Below are 13431 nucleotides of genomic sequence, written 5' to 3'. Positions count from 1 at the left end.
CTGTTCTCTTGGCAAGGACAGCCACCAGTCTACAGAAAGTCCTGAAATTGAGTCTGAAAAAATCGTATAGAATGCTTTGCGCCCCAAAAGCCATTAAAATGAAAACCTTTTAATTTACAAGGAAATCCTTTGGATAAAGTCTTGGGCGTCTGCTATTTAGTTTTTTTTTTAACAATTAACTGAAGTTGAATCCCCTTTTAACATTAAGAGTGCAGCAACTTAATAGAGCAGCTGAAGCAGTCTTTCACTATGCAGCGAAGCTAGGCCAGAATCCTGTTAGAAAAATGTTGACTCTCTACATAGCAAAAGGTATGTCAATTGCCACTTAAGGGGCGAGAGTGTGGGGGCACAGTGACTGTTCAAAGCTTTAGGTTGTGGAGAATGCCTTTCTTAGGAGATTATTGATGGTCCCAAAAGGGTCCTCTCCCACTTTTTGTCATTCCGAAGTAAGCTTAACTTACCTGGAAGACTCCATAGGTGTTGCCACCTTATTGTTAAAGGTTTAAATATGGTTCCCAACTGATTATAATTTCCTAGACAAATTCTTTCTGATTGATGGTTTTGCACAACTATGAGAAAATTCTGTGGCTAGAATACATTAAACTCACTTTTTGTGAATTGGGCCTTACTGATTTTTTTGACGATCCACCCCACATCTCGCCTCCTGCCAAAGCCCATTTAAAGGCAGCTTACTCGGAACAGGCGTCAGCTATCCACTTCTTCCCGGCAAACGTCTTTGAATAATCTCACAGATATTTCTCCCGCCCCCGTGTTGCAATTTTATTTGTCGCTTGTTCTAAATTTCCAGCACTGATTTTATTTTATTAGATTCCATCTGGGTTCCTGCGCATTTTTTAGTGGCATTTCCCATAGAAGGAAGATGAGTGGAAAATCTTCCTCTATGCCCTTGCACCAATATACTGAAACAATCTACAGGTCACTTTTTGCTCTTCTGTTCAGCTTATCACTCCCCAAGAACAATGTTTTTGCTCCCCCTGTAAAGATCATTTAAGCCAAGTTCATTTCAAAACGACATTAGACTCTTGTATTAACTGGAGCCGCAAGAAATTTGTTATTGTGTTCTTAATTTTATAAGGTCAGCCCTTTCTATTAGGAAACACTATAGTTAACTGCCATTCTGAAAGTGATGAGGTAATTACACTTCACATAACCTGTAATAGGTTTTGGGCTTTTACTATATCTGAATTTTAACAATGCTTCATGAATAGTATTGTGTTTTTATCTTTTTATAGATGTTTAATTGTATTGTGCCTGGGATACTGGCAAAGGTGTTACTGCAATATGTTTCTGCTTTTAGGATTTGTCAAAAATCGAATAAAGTTTTTTGACTGTCTGACTGGTTAACTCTTAAAATTCGACATGAATAATGCACATGCAACAGTGACGTCCCAATAAAGTATGATTTATTCAGGCCTCTGATCTCCCATTCATTCTACTCAAATGTGTTAAAGTTCTCTTTCATTCCTAGCCACAAGAAACTCCCTAGACACAAGAGAACCACTTCATCCCTTTCAGGCTCAGATATCCAAGACTTTCTAAGGCTCAATAAATCCATTGTCTTACAGGATGTTCTACGTGGATAATATAAAATCCTCACCTTTGCAGGAGTAAGAAAGCAAATATCATACACCAACACAAGAGGATGCAACCTTAGAAACCTTATCTACATTCACTAAATAACACTAATGAACAATTATAGGAAATCTGCTTTTTCTGGGGGTCATCCCAGGTTGTTGCCTTTTTCTAGTAACCAGAAGTAAAGTATCTATGGTCCCCAATAAACATAGTTAAATTGACATACTCCTAAATGACATATTTAACCTGCCTGTAAGTTCCAAGTATATGGTGTAGAAAGTGCACCTGCAGGACTGCAGCACATATTGTGCCATGCACTATAGCAGCAGTACAAACATGGCTACAGTCCAACCCTCAATAGCCTGACTGCTGTAGTGCAAAACCTACAGGGCTACTAGTACAAATAACCCTTTTGTCAGGTATTGTCCTCTCTTTTAAATACTAGCAAGCCCCCCATGAAGGACTTGTAACCTACAAGGTAGGATGCATGATGTGCAAAAGGGGGAAAGATATAACATTAATAGTACCATGTCCCCAACGTGACAAGTCCCAAAAAGCTATTTCTTATTTTGTTTCACAATCTGTTTTTGCACATGATACAGCACATGAATTAATACTGTGGTAGCTCCACAAACCCAGGACCCATGTGAGCACTACAGGAACACAGCTCGGACACATTCAAATAGGGACAAACTGGCCTGTTGTAGACAAAGGGGAACAAGCTAGCTCGGGGAAGGGAAGTGGAGCGGGAGAGGGACTATGACAGGAGGCCAGAGGAGAGAAAAAAAATTAACAAATGAGGAGAAGAAGAAGAAAGGTTGGAGGATGGGGTGAAGTGTAAAAAGCAGGGAGGGCAGAGGGATGGGTGGGAAGGAGGGTGGGAGGCAGGCAAGGGGAGTGTGGAGGGGGTGAGAGAACGTGGGAAGAAAGGAGTCCAGAGACCACCAAAGAGCAATCCCTACTTTTTGGCAACTGCTGACAAGTGGAGGAGGGAACCAAGGAAAAAAAGAGTTGGGCCACAGTGGCGGAGTGGTCCTGAGGAGCCACAGTGGCCCTGGGGGGAGGGAAAACACCTGGCAGGGGGCATTGATTGCTCAACATCTACTGTCTTGCAGGAAAGGTGCCCAGAGTACGAAGAAGTCTCTGCCTTGTCCTGTACTTAAGAAATTATATGTTTGTATGAGGCTGTTTGGTACATGGTCGAAAGCTACTCCTCATATGTGGGAGAAGTGCGGAGTGCACATGATGGAAAACATAGTTCTTAGCCAAAGCAAGTGGCATATGGAGCAGCCAGCCCTCATTGGGGGACAGGGCAGGGGAGTCTGGAAGGTCATGGATCAAGATTAGGGGCAGGCCAGGGACTAGAAGAGTTGTCACCCAACATGACAAAGACCACCCTCCAGAAGGGTTAGACAGAAGGGCAATTACAAAGGATATGGACCAGATCACAGCATTCATTGACACAGCACCAGCAGATATATTGTTCCTGCAATCACGCAGTCTGAAGTTTCGTTGGGTCCAGTACTATTTGTGCAGGTATTTAAAGCGACAATTTTTCAGCCGTGCTTTCCTAGCCCGCATTACATTGCCTCCAGCAATACCACCTAGACATCTGGCATGTACTCCACCTAGAGGTGGGTCTGCCTGATGTGAAGGCTTTCTGCTATGGGCAAGGAATAGGTGATGCATCAACAGATAGTAGAAGCATAACCCCCAGGAAGAAGCCCTAAGTCCTGAGGTAGTAGACAATGGGCTAAGGCTGGAGGACCCAGGACGATGTAATTGGACAGAGGAGGCAATGGTGTAGTTGAAGATAGCACCACAACTGGTTAGGTGGGTGACCATACTCCTCTCAAAGCATTACAATGATTTAGGGGGGCCATGGGTGAGTACTTGACGATTGTCTGAGGGAGGCAACCAATGGCTCCATTGAAAAGGATGAAGAGGAGTGCCGACAGCAGGCACCCCTTCCGCATCCACTGGCTGACCAGGAAGGAATCAAGAAAGCAAGCCCTTGCAAATGAATTGGCAGTAGGCGAGACATAAAGCTACCTGACCTTAGTTATAAAATCCTCACCTAGGCAGAACCTCTAGAGGGTTGCAAAAAGTTATCTCCACTGTTAGACACCTTTTTGTGTGTTTCCCTTGTCTTTTTGCCTTCTGACCTCCTGTTTTTGTGGTATGCTGTACTTTTTTTAGCTAGTTTATTGTCTCTGGGCACTTTATCACTGCTCATCAGTGCTAAAATGTAAGTGCTCCGTATGTCAATTGTACTGATGATTGGTTTATCCTTGACTGGCATATTTGATTTCCTAGTATGTCTCTTTTAAATTGCACTATGTGTGCCTAGGGCCTGTAAATCAAATGATACTAGTTGGCCTGCAGCACTGATTGTGCCACCCACATGAGTAGCTGTGTAAACATGTAGTGTTTGTTTGTGTAGCTTTAAACTGCCAATTCGACCTGGCAAGTGCACCCACTTGCCATGCCCAAACATTCCCTTTTACTACATGTAAGTAACCCCTAAGGTAGGCCCTAAGTTGCCTCATGGGCAGGGTGCAGTGTATTTAAAATGAAGGACATGATGTGTTATACGTGTCTTGATAGTGAAATACTGCCAAATTCAGTTTTCACTATTGCAAGCACAATCTCTCTCACAGGGTAACTGGAGACTGCCTTCAAATATCTTTTAAGTGCAGTTTCATTGGGAGCATATGGAGACGTGGAGTTTTGGGGTCTCTGAACTCAAAATTTAAAAACACACCTTTTGGTAGAGTTGCTATTTAAATTGTCTACTTGAAAATGCTACTTCTAGAAAGTGGACATTTTCTTGCTTAATCATTCTGTGCCTCTTCCTGTCTGTGGAATCCATGTCTGGATCAGAATGACAGAGGGGCTGTTTGTGAATTTTTTCTAGGCATGACACAAAAGGATCAGAGGTGTGTCCTGCATATTCCTTGATTAGACTTGGGAGGGAGGAGCTGACACCTGCACCTGAACGCACTGTGCCAGATATCACATAATGCAATCTACAACCCCCCAGTGTATGTCTGGGGCTAGGCCTGTGCAAGGAAGGATCCTGTCAACAACAGAGGCTTTCCTTTGAAGTTCGCCTACTTCAAAGGCAGAAATTAGTATAGGTAGTGGTCCCAAAAGCCCAGACTTTTAGAACACTTCTGGATCAAGAGGAACCACTGCCAAGGAGAAGAGCAGAGAGCTGGAGGAGTAGTACTGCCCCTTTGCTGTGTGTGCTTTGCTGGGTTGGCCTGCAGTTGCTGCTTCTGCCTTGAAGAGGACAAAGACTGGATTTTGCTGCGTATCCTGCTCATGAAGTTTCTCCATGGGCTTGAAGTAGAGCTTGCCTCCTGTTGTAAGTCTGAGGGATATCAAAGACTTCAGGTTCATCTGCCTACAGCACTGGGAACTGTGGGGCAGATTTATGGAAAGTGGCGTTGCCCCCATGGTACCACCACCATGTGTTGCGCCGTATTTAAAATATGGTGCACCGTGGCAGAGTGTAAGGGTCAATCATTTCTCATGATGTTAAAATATTGGTGCTACTCCTGCAGAGTACATAGGGCCCCACTCTAAAGAATGAAAGCCCCCTTTTAATACCTGCTCCTTGAGCAGACGTTAAAAGTGCCATAAATATGGCGCAAGGGAATCTCATAGATTTCCTTATGCCATTTTTCTAGCTCCCCTAAGGGGGGAATGCCCTGTTTGCATACATCAAGCCTAGCACAGGCATAATGTAGCACAAAGGGTTACAGAGAGGCGCAATGCATGCATTGCGCCACTCTGTAAATTCGCTGCAAGGGTTTTGGCCTTGTTGGGCCAGATTAACGTAAAAAATAATGATGTTAATGTGGTGCAAAGTGGCGCTATGGCATTATAAATATGCCCCTGTGTGTTTAGTGCTGCAACAGGAGTAAAACCACCACAACAGCATAAACAATGCTGCACCGTGACCTCAGGCCGCCGCACGGAGCTGTACACCACTTCACACCACAACCCTGGTCTCACCTACGCGACCCCCTAATGCTGTCACCAAGCCGCTGTTTGCACTGTGACCTCTGGGCCCCTGCACTCCACATTGCCTTTCTCACATCCAGTCTTGGTATCCCCAATGCTACCGCTCTACGCTGACACCAGTGTCACTGCCTGCACAGAGGCCTGAGGACACCGCTCGTGAGGTACACAAAACACTGTCCCGTCCGGCATGCAGTCCCAGTCCACCGAGGCCAGTGCCCTCATCTCCAGTATCGTCAACAGATGCCCCTGTCTGCACCATGACCCGTGGGCACCGCACGGGGCCCGTGTTGCACTGTCACCTTGGACCTACTGACGACAGTGCTTCAGCAATGATGACACACTGCCTGCACCATGACCTCACGACAAAGCACCTCGCACCACCTGTAGCAAAGTAGCCTCTTTCTAGCATGGTTACCCCTATTTTTGCCCTTTTTGTCAGTGTGTTTTGACTGTGTCATTGGCATCCTGCTAGTCAGGGCCCCAGTGCTTATGGTTTTTGGCCCACTTGCCAGTATGTTTTCGTCAGTGTGCTTAATGTGTCACTGGAGTCCTGCTAACTAGAACTCAACTGTTTATGATCTCTCTGCTTCCAAATTTGTCCGTACATACTGGTAACCCAGTATTTCACTCCAAATTGGCATACTGGACCCCCTTATAAGTCCCTATTTAATGGTACCAAGGGATCCTTATGGGCTTCAGCATTTCTTTTGCCATCCATAAGGAGCCCATACAAAGGCTTCTGCAGGACTGCCACTGCAGCCTGTGTGAAATAGTGCATGCACTATTTCACAACCATTTTCACTGCACCAGGTCACCTATATGTCAGGCCTTTAGACCCTGAAGGCTAGGTCCCTGCTCTGACGTGAAACTGGACAAAGGAAAGGGGAATGACCACTTCCTTGTCCATCCCTTCCCCAGGGGTGGTGCCCAGAGCTCCTCCAGAGTGTCCCTGGGTTCTGCCATCTTGTTTTCAGTATGGTCAGGGAACTCTGGAAGCATCTGAGTGGCTAGTGCCAGCAGGTGACATCAGAGACCTCTCCTGATAGGTGCTTACCTGGTTAGGTGACCAATCCCTCTCTCTGGGCTATTTAGGGTCTCTCCTATGGGTGTTTCTTCAGATTCGGATTGCAAGACTCCAGCATGAATCCTCTGCATCTTTTACTTCATCTTCTACTGAAGGATCAACCGCTGACTGCTCTAGGAACTCTACAAAACTGCAACAAAGAAGCAAAGACGACTTCTGCAACATTGTAACTTCAGGCCCTGCCAACATCTGCTACAGTTGCCTGTCTTCAGCCTGCACCAGACGAACCAAAGGAATCTCCTGTGGAGTTACTTTCCTGCTTCAACATTCACCTCTCTACAGCAATGACCGGTGGCTTGGGCACCTTCTCCCGACAACAGGTGTGGATTGACACGGGTGGGGGACTAAAGTGACTCTGACAGTTCTAACATCTAGCTGTCCAACTATGGTGGAGGTAAGAGCAAGACGGAACTCCTGTGCACCATATGACTTGCAGCTACAAAGACTTGTGTGCGATCTTCTTAAACGTACTTTGTGCACAGAACAGCTTAGTCCCCCAGCATTCTGTCCCACAACACACAGCTTCCTGAATGGTTTTCCGGCGGTGTGGGAATCCTTTGTGTTGTGCTGCATGGGTCTCCATTTGCACCTTTTTTGGCCCTATGCTGTGGGACTCTTGTGGATGTTGCCTGGTCTTCTGAGGGCTCTCTGAGGTGCAGAGAGCCACCTCTGTTTCCCCCTCCTGGGTAGAGGCGACCTGGTCCTTCCTGGGCCTGGGCAGCACCATTTTCTGCTAACAGCAAATTTTCCATTTACCGAAGCTTGTTCACAGAATCCAGCAACGCAAACCAGACTCCATTCATCCATCCGGAGTGGGATATCTTCTGCACCAACTAGGAACCTGCATCTAAATTTTTTGCTGCATTACTGACTTTGGCCCTCATTACAACCCTAGCGGTAAATCCCGCTTACCGCTGTGCTGAAGTCTGCCAAGATACCGTGGCGGAAATCCGCTACAGGGATTACAACCCACATCTCGTAATCTGCCACAATACAGACACCCACACAAGTCCGCCACACCAAAGGTCAATGATAAACTGCTGATAGCAAAACCCACACCGTCAGGCCAACAAGAATACACCCACACTATCACGGCCCACAAATCAACATGGCGGTCTTTTAACCCCGGTAAACCATTGGCAGTACACACCGCTGCGCTCAAAATACACACACACTTACAAAACAAAACCACATTGGACAATTCTAAATACAAACACCTGATACACATACACACAACACACCCACACACTCACAACACTATAAAACACACACCCACATTACCCACAACCCCTTACAACGACATTTTTGTGAAGAAGCAGAGAGAGAGAATAGCAAACACAACACTAGCATACCCAAGCACACAACACCATCACTCACACAACATCCATGCACCTCAAACTACACACCCCAACACAACACAGCACAACAAACATCACCTCACACATTACCCACACCACATAATGGCACCTCAAAGACACCCCAGGTTTTCTGAGGAGGAGCTTAGGGTCATGGTGGAAGAAATCATCTTGGTAGAGCCACAGCTTTTCGGATCACAGGTGCAGCACACCTCCATTGCTAGGAAGATGGAGCTATGGTAGAGAATCTTTGACAGGGTCAACGCAGTGGGACAGCATCCAAGAACACGGGATGACATCAGGAAGAGGTGGAATGACCTACGGGGGAAGGTGCATTCCGTGGTATCCAGACACCAGGTAGCAGTATAGAGGACTGGCGGTGGACCCCCACCCCCTCCCCCACAACTAACAACATGGGAGGAACCGTTTTTTTTATTAACCTGTTTTGCTGAGACTGACAACCTGAAGATGATACAAACTAATCACATTTCTTTGGTGTCTTTAATGTATCTTCCCGCAGTGTCAAAAACAAGGGTTCAGTTCCACTCTAAAACTGCTACAAATCTGGGGCCAGATGTACGAAAAACAATATTTACGACTCGGTAATTGCAAATTAATGCGAATCACAATTACCGTGTTGCAAATCGGTATGTATGTAGGAAGGGAACACCAATTTAATGATTTGGTGGTGGCTCGCATTGCAATTTGCGAAATCACAATTTGAGAATCCCAAAATTGCAACTGTGATTGAAACAGATGTGCATTTTGCGATCCGGAATCGCAAACTGCGATTGAGTCGCAATTAGCGACTGGGGAGCAAAAAGAGAAAAATTTCATTTCCTGGTGCTGGGTAATGGCCTTTGAACCAAGAAGTGGCTTCCATGACTGTGGGAGGAGCACACACAGCAGAGGCTCACCAAGCAGAGAGGGGCAATTGGAGCCATGGCTAGCCAAACCAAGGCAACAAACACAGCAGGGAGGAGGAGAAAGTAAAAAGATATCTGAAACAGAGTTAGAAATCCTCACTGCTCACATCATGAGGTCCTGTTTGGAAGGGTAGCAATAACTGTATCTGAGTCAGAAAAAAAGAAAATATGGCTGGACATACAGACCAAAATAAATGCTATTGGAGTCAGCCATCACTCCATTGATGAAGTTAGCAAAAGATGGTATTACCGCAGTTCCAGACCCAAAGAAAAGGTTGCAGAGCGGCTGAAGGAGGCATGTGAAACAGGTGGGGGGCCATCCGCAGTACCACCGCCCACAGCAATTGAAAGTATAGGGGACACCACACTGGAGCCAGAAGCTGTTGTGGGAATAGGGAACCTGGACAGTTCAGCACCAGGAACCTCAAAAAGTAATCACATATCACAAGTTCACACTTGTCAGGCCACTATGCAGACATCCTCAGTTCACAAAAGCATGCATCATTCAGAGTAGTCCATGGATATATTTCCAGTAGAAATATAGTGCATTATGGGTAATGTAGTCCAGTGGTCAAAATAGTGAAGGATTGTGAGAAACTGGGGCTGATTGCAGAGGCCCCCTAACATTTTGCCCCCATTTTCCACTTTATGCTGGTGTTTTCCTGACTCTGCTGGTGCCCTGGGTACTGCTAACCAGTCCCAGGGCCTGTGCTCTGTGTAAAATGGATATGCAAATTAGGCTAATTATAATTGGCTAAGTTAACCTACCTATAAGTCCCTAGTATATGGTAGGGCATGTAGGTTTAGGGACCACAGCATAGGTGGTGCACACCTAGGTGCATTGCTGAGGTGCCCAGTGTCATTTTAAAAGCAAGCCTGCCTTGCTGGCTGCTTTTAAATTAAAGTTATATGCAAATTCGACTTTGGAATTAAAGGTACTTCCAAAGTCTTAAACTACCTTATTTTTACATATAAGTCACCCCTAAGGTGTGCCCTATGTGCCCCTAGGGCAGGGTGCCATGTAACTATAAGCAGGGATTTTATAAAAATAGATTTATAAGCCCTGGTGAGGTAAAAACAGCCAAATTCGTTTTTCCCTCATTGAAGTAAATGGCCTTCATAGGCTAGAATGGGCAGACTTTATTTTAAATTTTAAAGTCTCCTTAAATGTTACATACCAAGAATTTGGTATCAAATTGATTGTTATAATAAATCCCACAACTTCCAGTTGTAGGATTTAATATAACTAGTGCAGGTAAAAAGTTTAGACTTTACCTAAAAAGTTGCCAATTTCAGCTCTGCATTGTTTTTGCTGCTGTGCTCTGATTGGCCAGCCTGCAGCAGCTTCTGCCAGGCTACTTTAATGAGGTGTGAAGTGGCCTGACTTCACACAAAGGAATGTGCTTGGGGGAGAGAATCTCCCCTCAGCAGATGGGGAAGCAGGAAGGGGGAGGGCTGCCAAACTGGTCTTCAAAGGCAGAGAAGGACATCTGGAGCACCCAGCAACACCCCCACATCCTGCAACCCCAGACAGCTAGGTGCCCCCTTGATTAGATTAGGAGAGGGCAGGAGAGGGGTGTGTTTATGATTTTTAGCCACACCAGTGGGTGGGCTCAGCCAGATCTCTCCTCCAAAAATCAGATTCATCCATTTTGGATTTTTAGAGACTGTTGCCTTCTGGGATGGATTTTTGCCACACTTCCCAGGAAGTGGTCATCACAGGGGGACGACCCTGTCCCTGATTGGAGAACCAGGGCCCCCCTGCTTTTCACCCAGGAGCAAGGATAAAACTGGCAGACCTGCACCCACGCCTCAGATCCCCACCAAATTTCAAGAAGAAAGAACTACAAGGAGAAGAAGGACTGCCCTGCTGGACCCCTGGCCTGCACCTGGACCCTGCACTCAGAAAGACTGCACCAGCTGCACACTTGGGCTTCACCACAAGAAGGACTTTGCCTGGCTTCCACTGGTTCAAGGAGGGACTCCCTGTTTGCTACAGGTGAAAAATTGCTAACCAGAGTCCCCTGCACCAACTCCTGAAAAAGTGACCAGCTGACCACTGCCCAGTGGCCAAAAAGGAGTTTGCGCCAGGTGCACTCTGGGAGTTGAAGTCCGCACTTCCCAAGGACCATCACAGAACTTCTGGACCCTTGGGGTGAGCTGTGGACCCCAAAAGAACCTTAAAAGAACATCTGGGTGAAGCCCCAGAAGTTTGGAAAAGATTGGAGAAATTTTAGAAAAAAGCTCCATAAAGTGACCGACTCGACGCGGAAATTCTAGCCGGCTTGCCTCAACCGCGACCCGGCCTGACTTCGTGGTTCGTCCCGGTCAAGAAAAACATCCGAAAAAGAGACTAAGTCCGAACGTAAAAAGTTGACCGGGACCTTCCAGCCATCGTATCCGAGAAGGGCTCCACGGACGTCGGATCAAGATCCAGGTTTACCCCGGTCGAAGGATTTTCATCTCGAAAAAACGACTAAGTCCGAAGGTAGAAATCACCACCGAGGAAACCGACTTCGCGTATCCGGACAAGGGCTCCAGGAGGTCGGATCCAACTGGCAGGTTCGTCCCGGTGAAGAAAAACTTCAAAATAAAGACTAAGTCAGAAGGTAACTTTTTAACCGAGGCCTCCCGCGACCTGTAGCCGAGCAGGGCTCCATCGCGGTCGGCCTGAAAGTTTGACTTTGTCCCGGTCCTGGTGCAACCAGATGACCCGATTGGCGCTTTTCGTTTCTGAGCGCTAGAAAATAATAATACTTTAAAAATTCATATCTCCGGTTCCCCTGAACCGATTTTAATCGTTTTTGTGTCATTTTAAAGATAAAAATATAAGCTATTTTTATAAATTGGTTTTGGATTTTTAAACTGTTTCCTGTGTTTTATTTAATTACTGTTTTGTGATATTTGAATGCTTTACACTTTGTCTCCTAAGTTAAGCCTTGACGCTCGATGCCAAGCTACCAAGGGTAGAGCTGGGATTAATTTACTGAGACCTAACTGTACTTTTGTGGAGGTTTGTGGCTTGTTGCTAGGTGTAGGTACCTACCTGCCCTACCAATAACCCATTTTCCAACATAATTGGTGGCAGCGACGGGATCCTGTACTTGTGTTCAATATCACGTTACAGTTTTAGATAAAACAAATTAAAAATCCTTTAAATTGTCCTAGTGCAAAAATTGTTTTTAATTTTTAATTTTAATTTTTTTTTTTTAATTAATTTGGATTAATTTCAATTATTGAATTTTTGTAATTTTTCTAAATTCTTGTTTCCAATTTTTGCAAAAAGTTTTTGTTGACACAAAACTAGGGAATCATGGAGCTTGATCTGGCTAGCCTACCCACACTGACAGTAGTCCAGCTTAGGGGGTTGTGTATTGAGAGGGGGTTGCCTGCAACCACTAATCTCAGGAAGGAAATCCTGATTAAATCCCTGACAGCATGGGCTGAGGACCAAGAGGTAGAGACAGAGGAAGCTCCAGAGGAGGAACCAAAAGAGGATGATGCTAACTCTAACCACTCAGGGGAGGAAAGGCATCAGACCCCAAGTGAGGAAGAGGAGGAACGGTCCTCACTGGACACAGTCACTAGGGGCAGACCCAAAGCTAGTGGTAGGAAGAGGGTCCTTTCAGGAGGAGAGAACCCATCCATCAGGGAAAGAGAGCTGGAAGCCCAGCTAGCCTACATAGCTTTGGAAGCAGATAAGCTTGCCCTAGAAAAGAAAAAGTGGGCAAGCAAAGAGAAAAAAGATGGAAGCAGCGATAAAGAAGCTGAGGTGTCCATGGGTGGGGGAGTTTGCCCCAGATTACCCAAGGGGGTGGTTCCTGCTTATGTAGAGGGGGATGACATAGATAAGTGGCTAGGGGCCTTTGAGAGGGCACTCCAAATGAGAAGGGTTAAGCCTCAATACTGGGGTTCCCTTTTGTGGGAGTTGGTCCCCAACTCAGGGATGGATAGGCTTCTGACCTTAAGGGGGGAGGAGGCAGATTCATACCCTAGTATGAAGAGGTGCTTAGTCAAGAAGTTTGGTCTGACCCCAGAGCAATATAGAATGAAGTTCAGGGACACCCAGAAGGTCAGTACCCAGTCTTGGGTTGACTTTGTGGACACCTCACTAAAGGCACTAGAGGGCTGGATTATTGGCAACAAAGTAAATACTTATGAGGGGTTATACAATCTGATCATGAGAGAGCACATCTTGGCCAATTGTATCCAAGAAAGGTTACGCCAGCATCTAGTGGACTCCAAGCTGACCAACCCTAGAGAGCTAGGGAGGCAGCTGATGAGTGGTTGAGAACCAGGGTGGTTGTCAAGTCCCAGGGGGGAGACTCCAAGAAGGGGGGGACAGGTCCCCAAAAACCTAAGGAGGGAGGTGGTAAGCCCACCACAGAGACTCCCTCTGTACCCCAGAACCCTAAGAAGGAGGAGAGTAAATCCCACT

The sequence above is a fragment of the Pleurodeles waltl genome, chromosome 8 (assembly GCF_031143425.1).
Source record: "Pleurodeles waltl isolate 20211129_DDA chromosome 8, aPleWal1.hap1.20221129, whole genome shotgun sequence".
NCBI lineage: Eukaryota > Metazoa > Chordata > Amphibia > Caudata > Salamandridae > Pleurodeles > Pleurodeles waltl.
The sequence above is the reverse complement of the archived record's forward strand: the minus strand, read 5'-3'. Positions refer to the sequence as shown.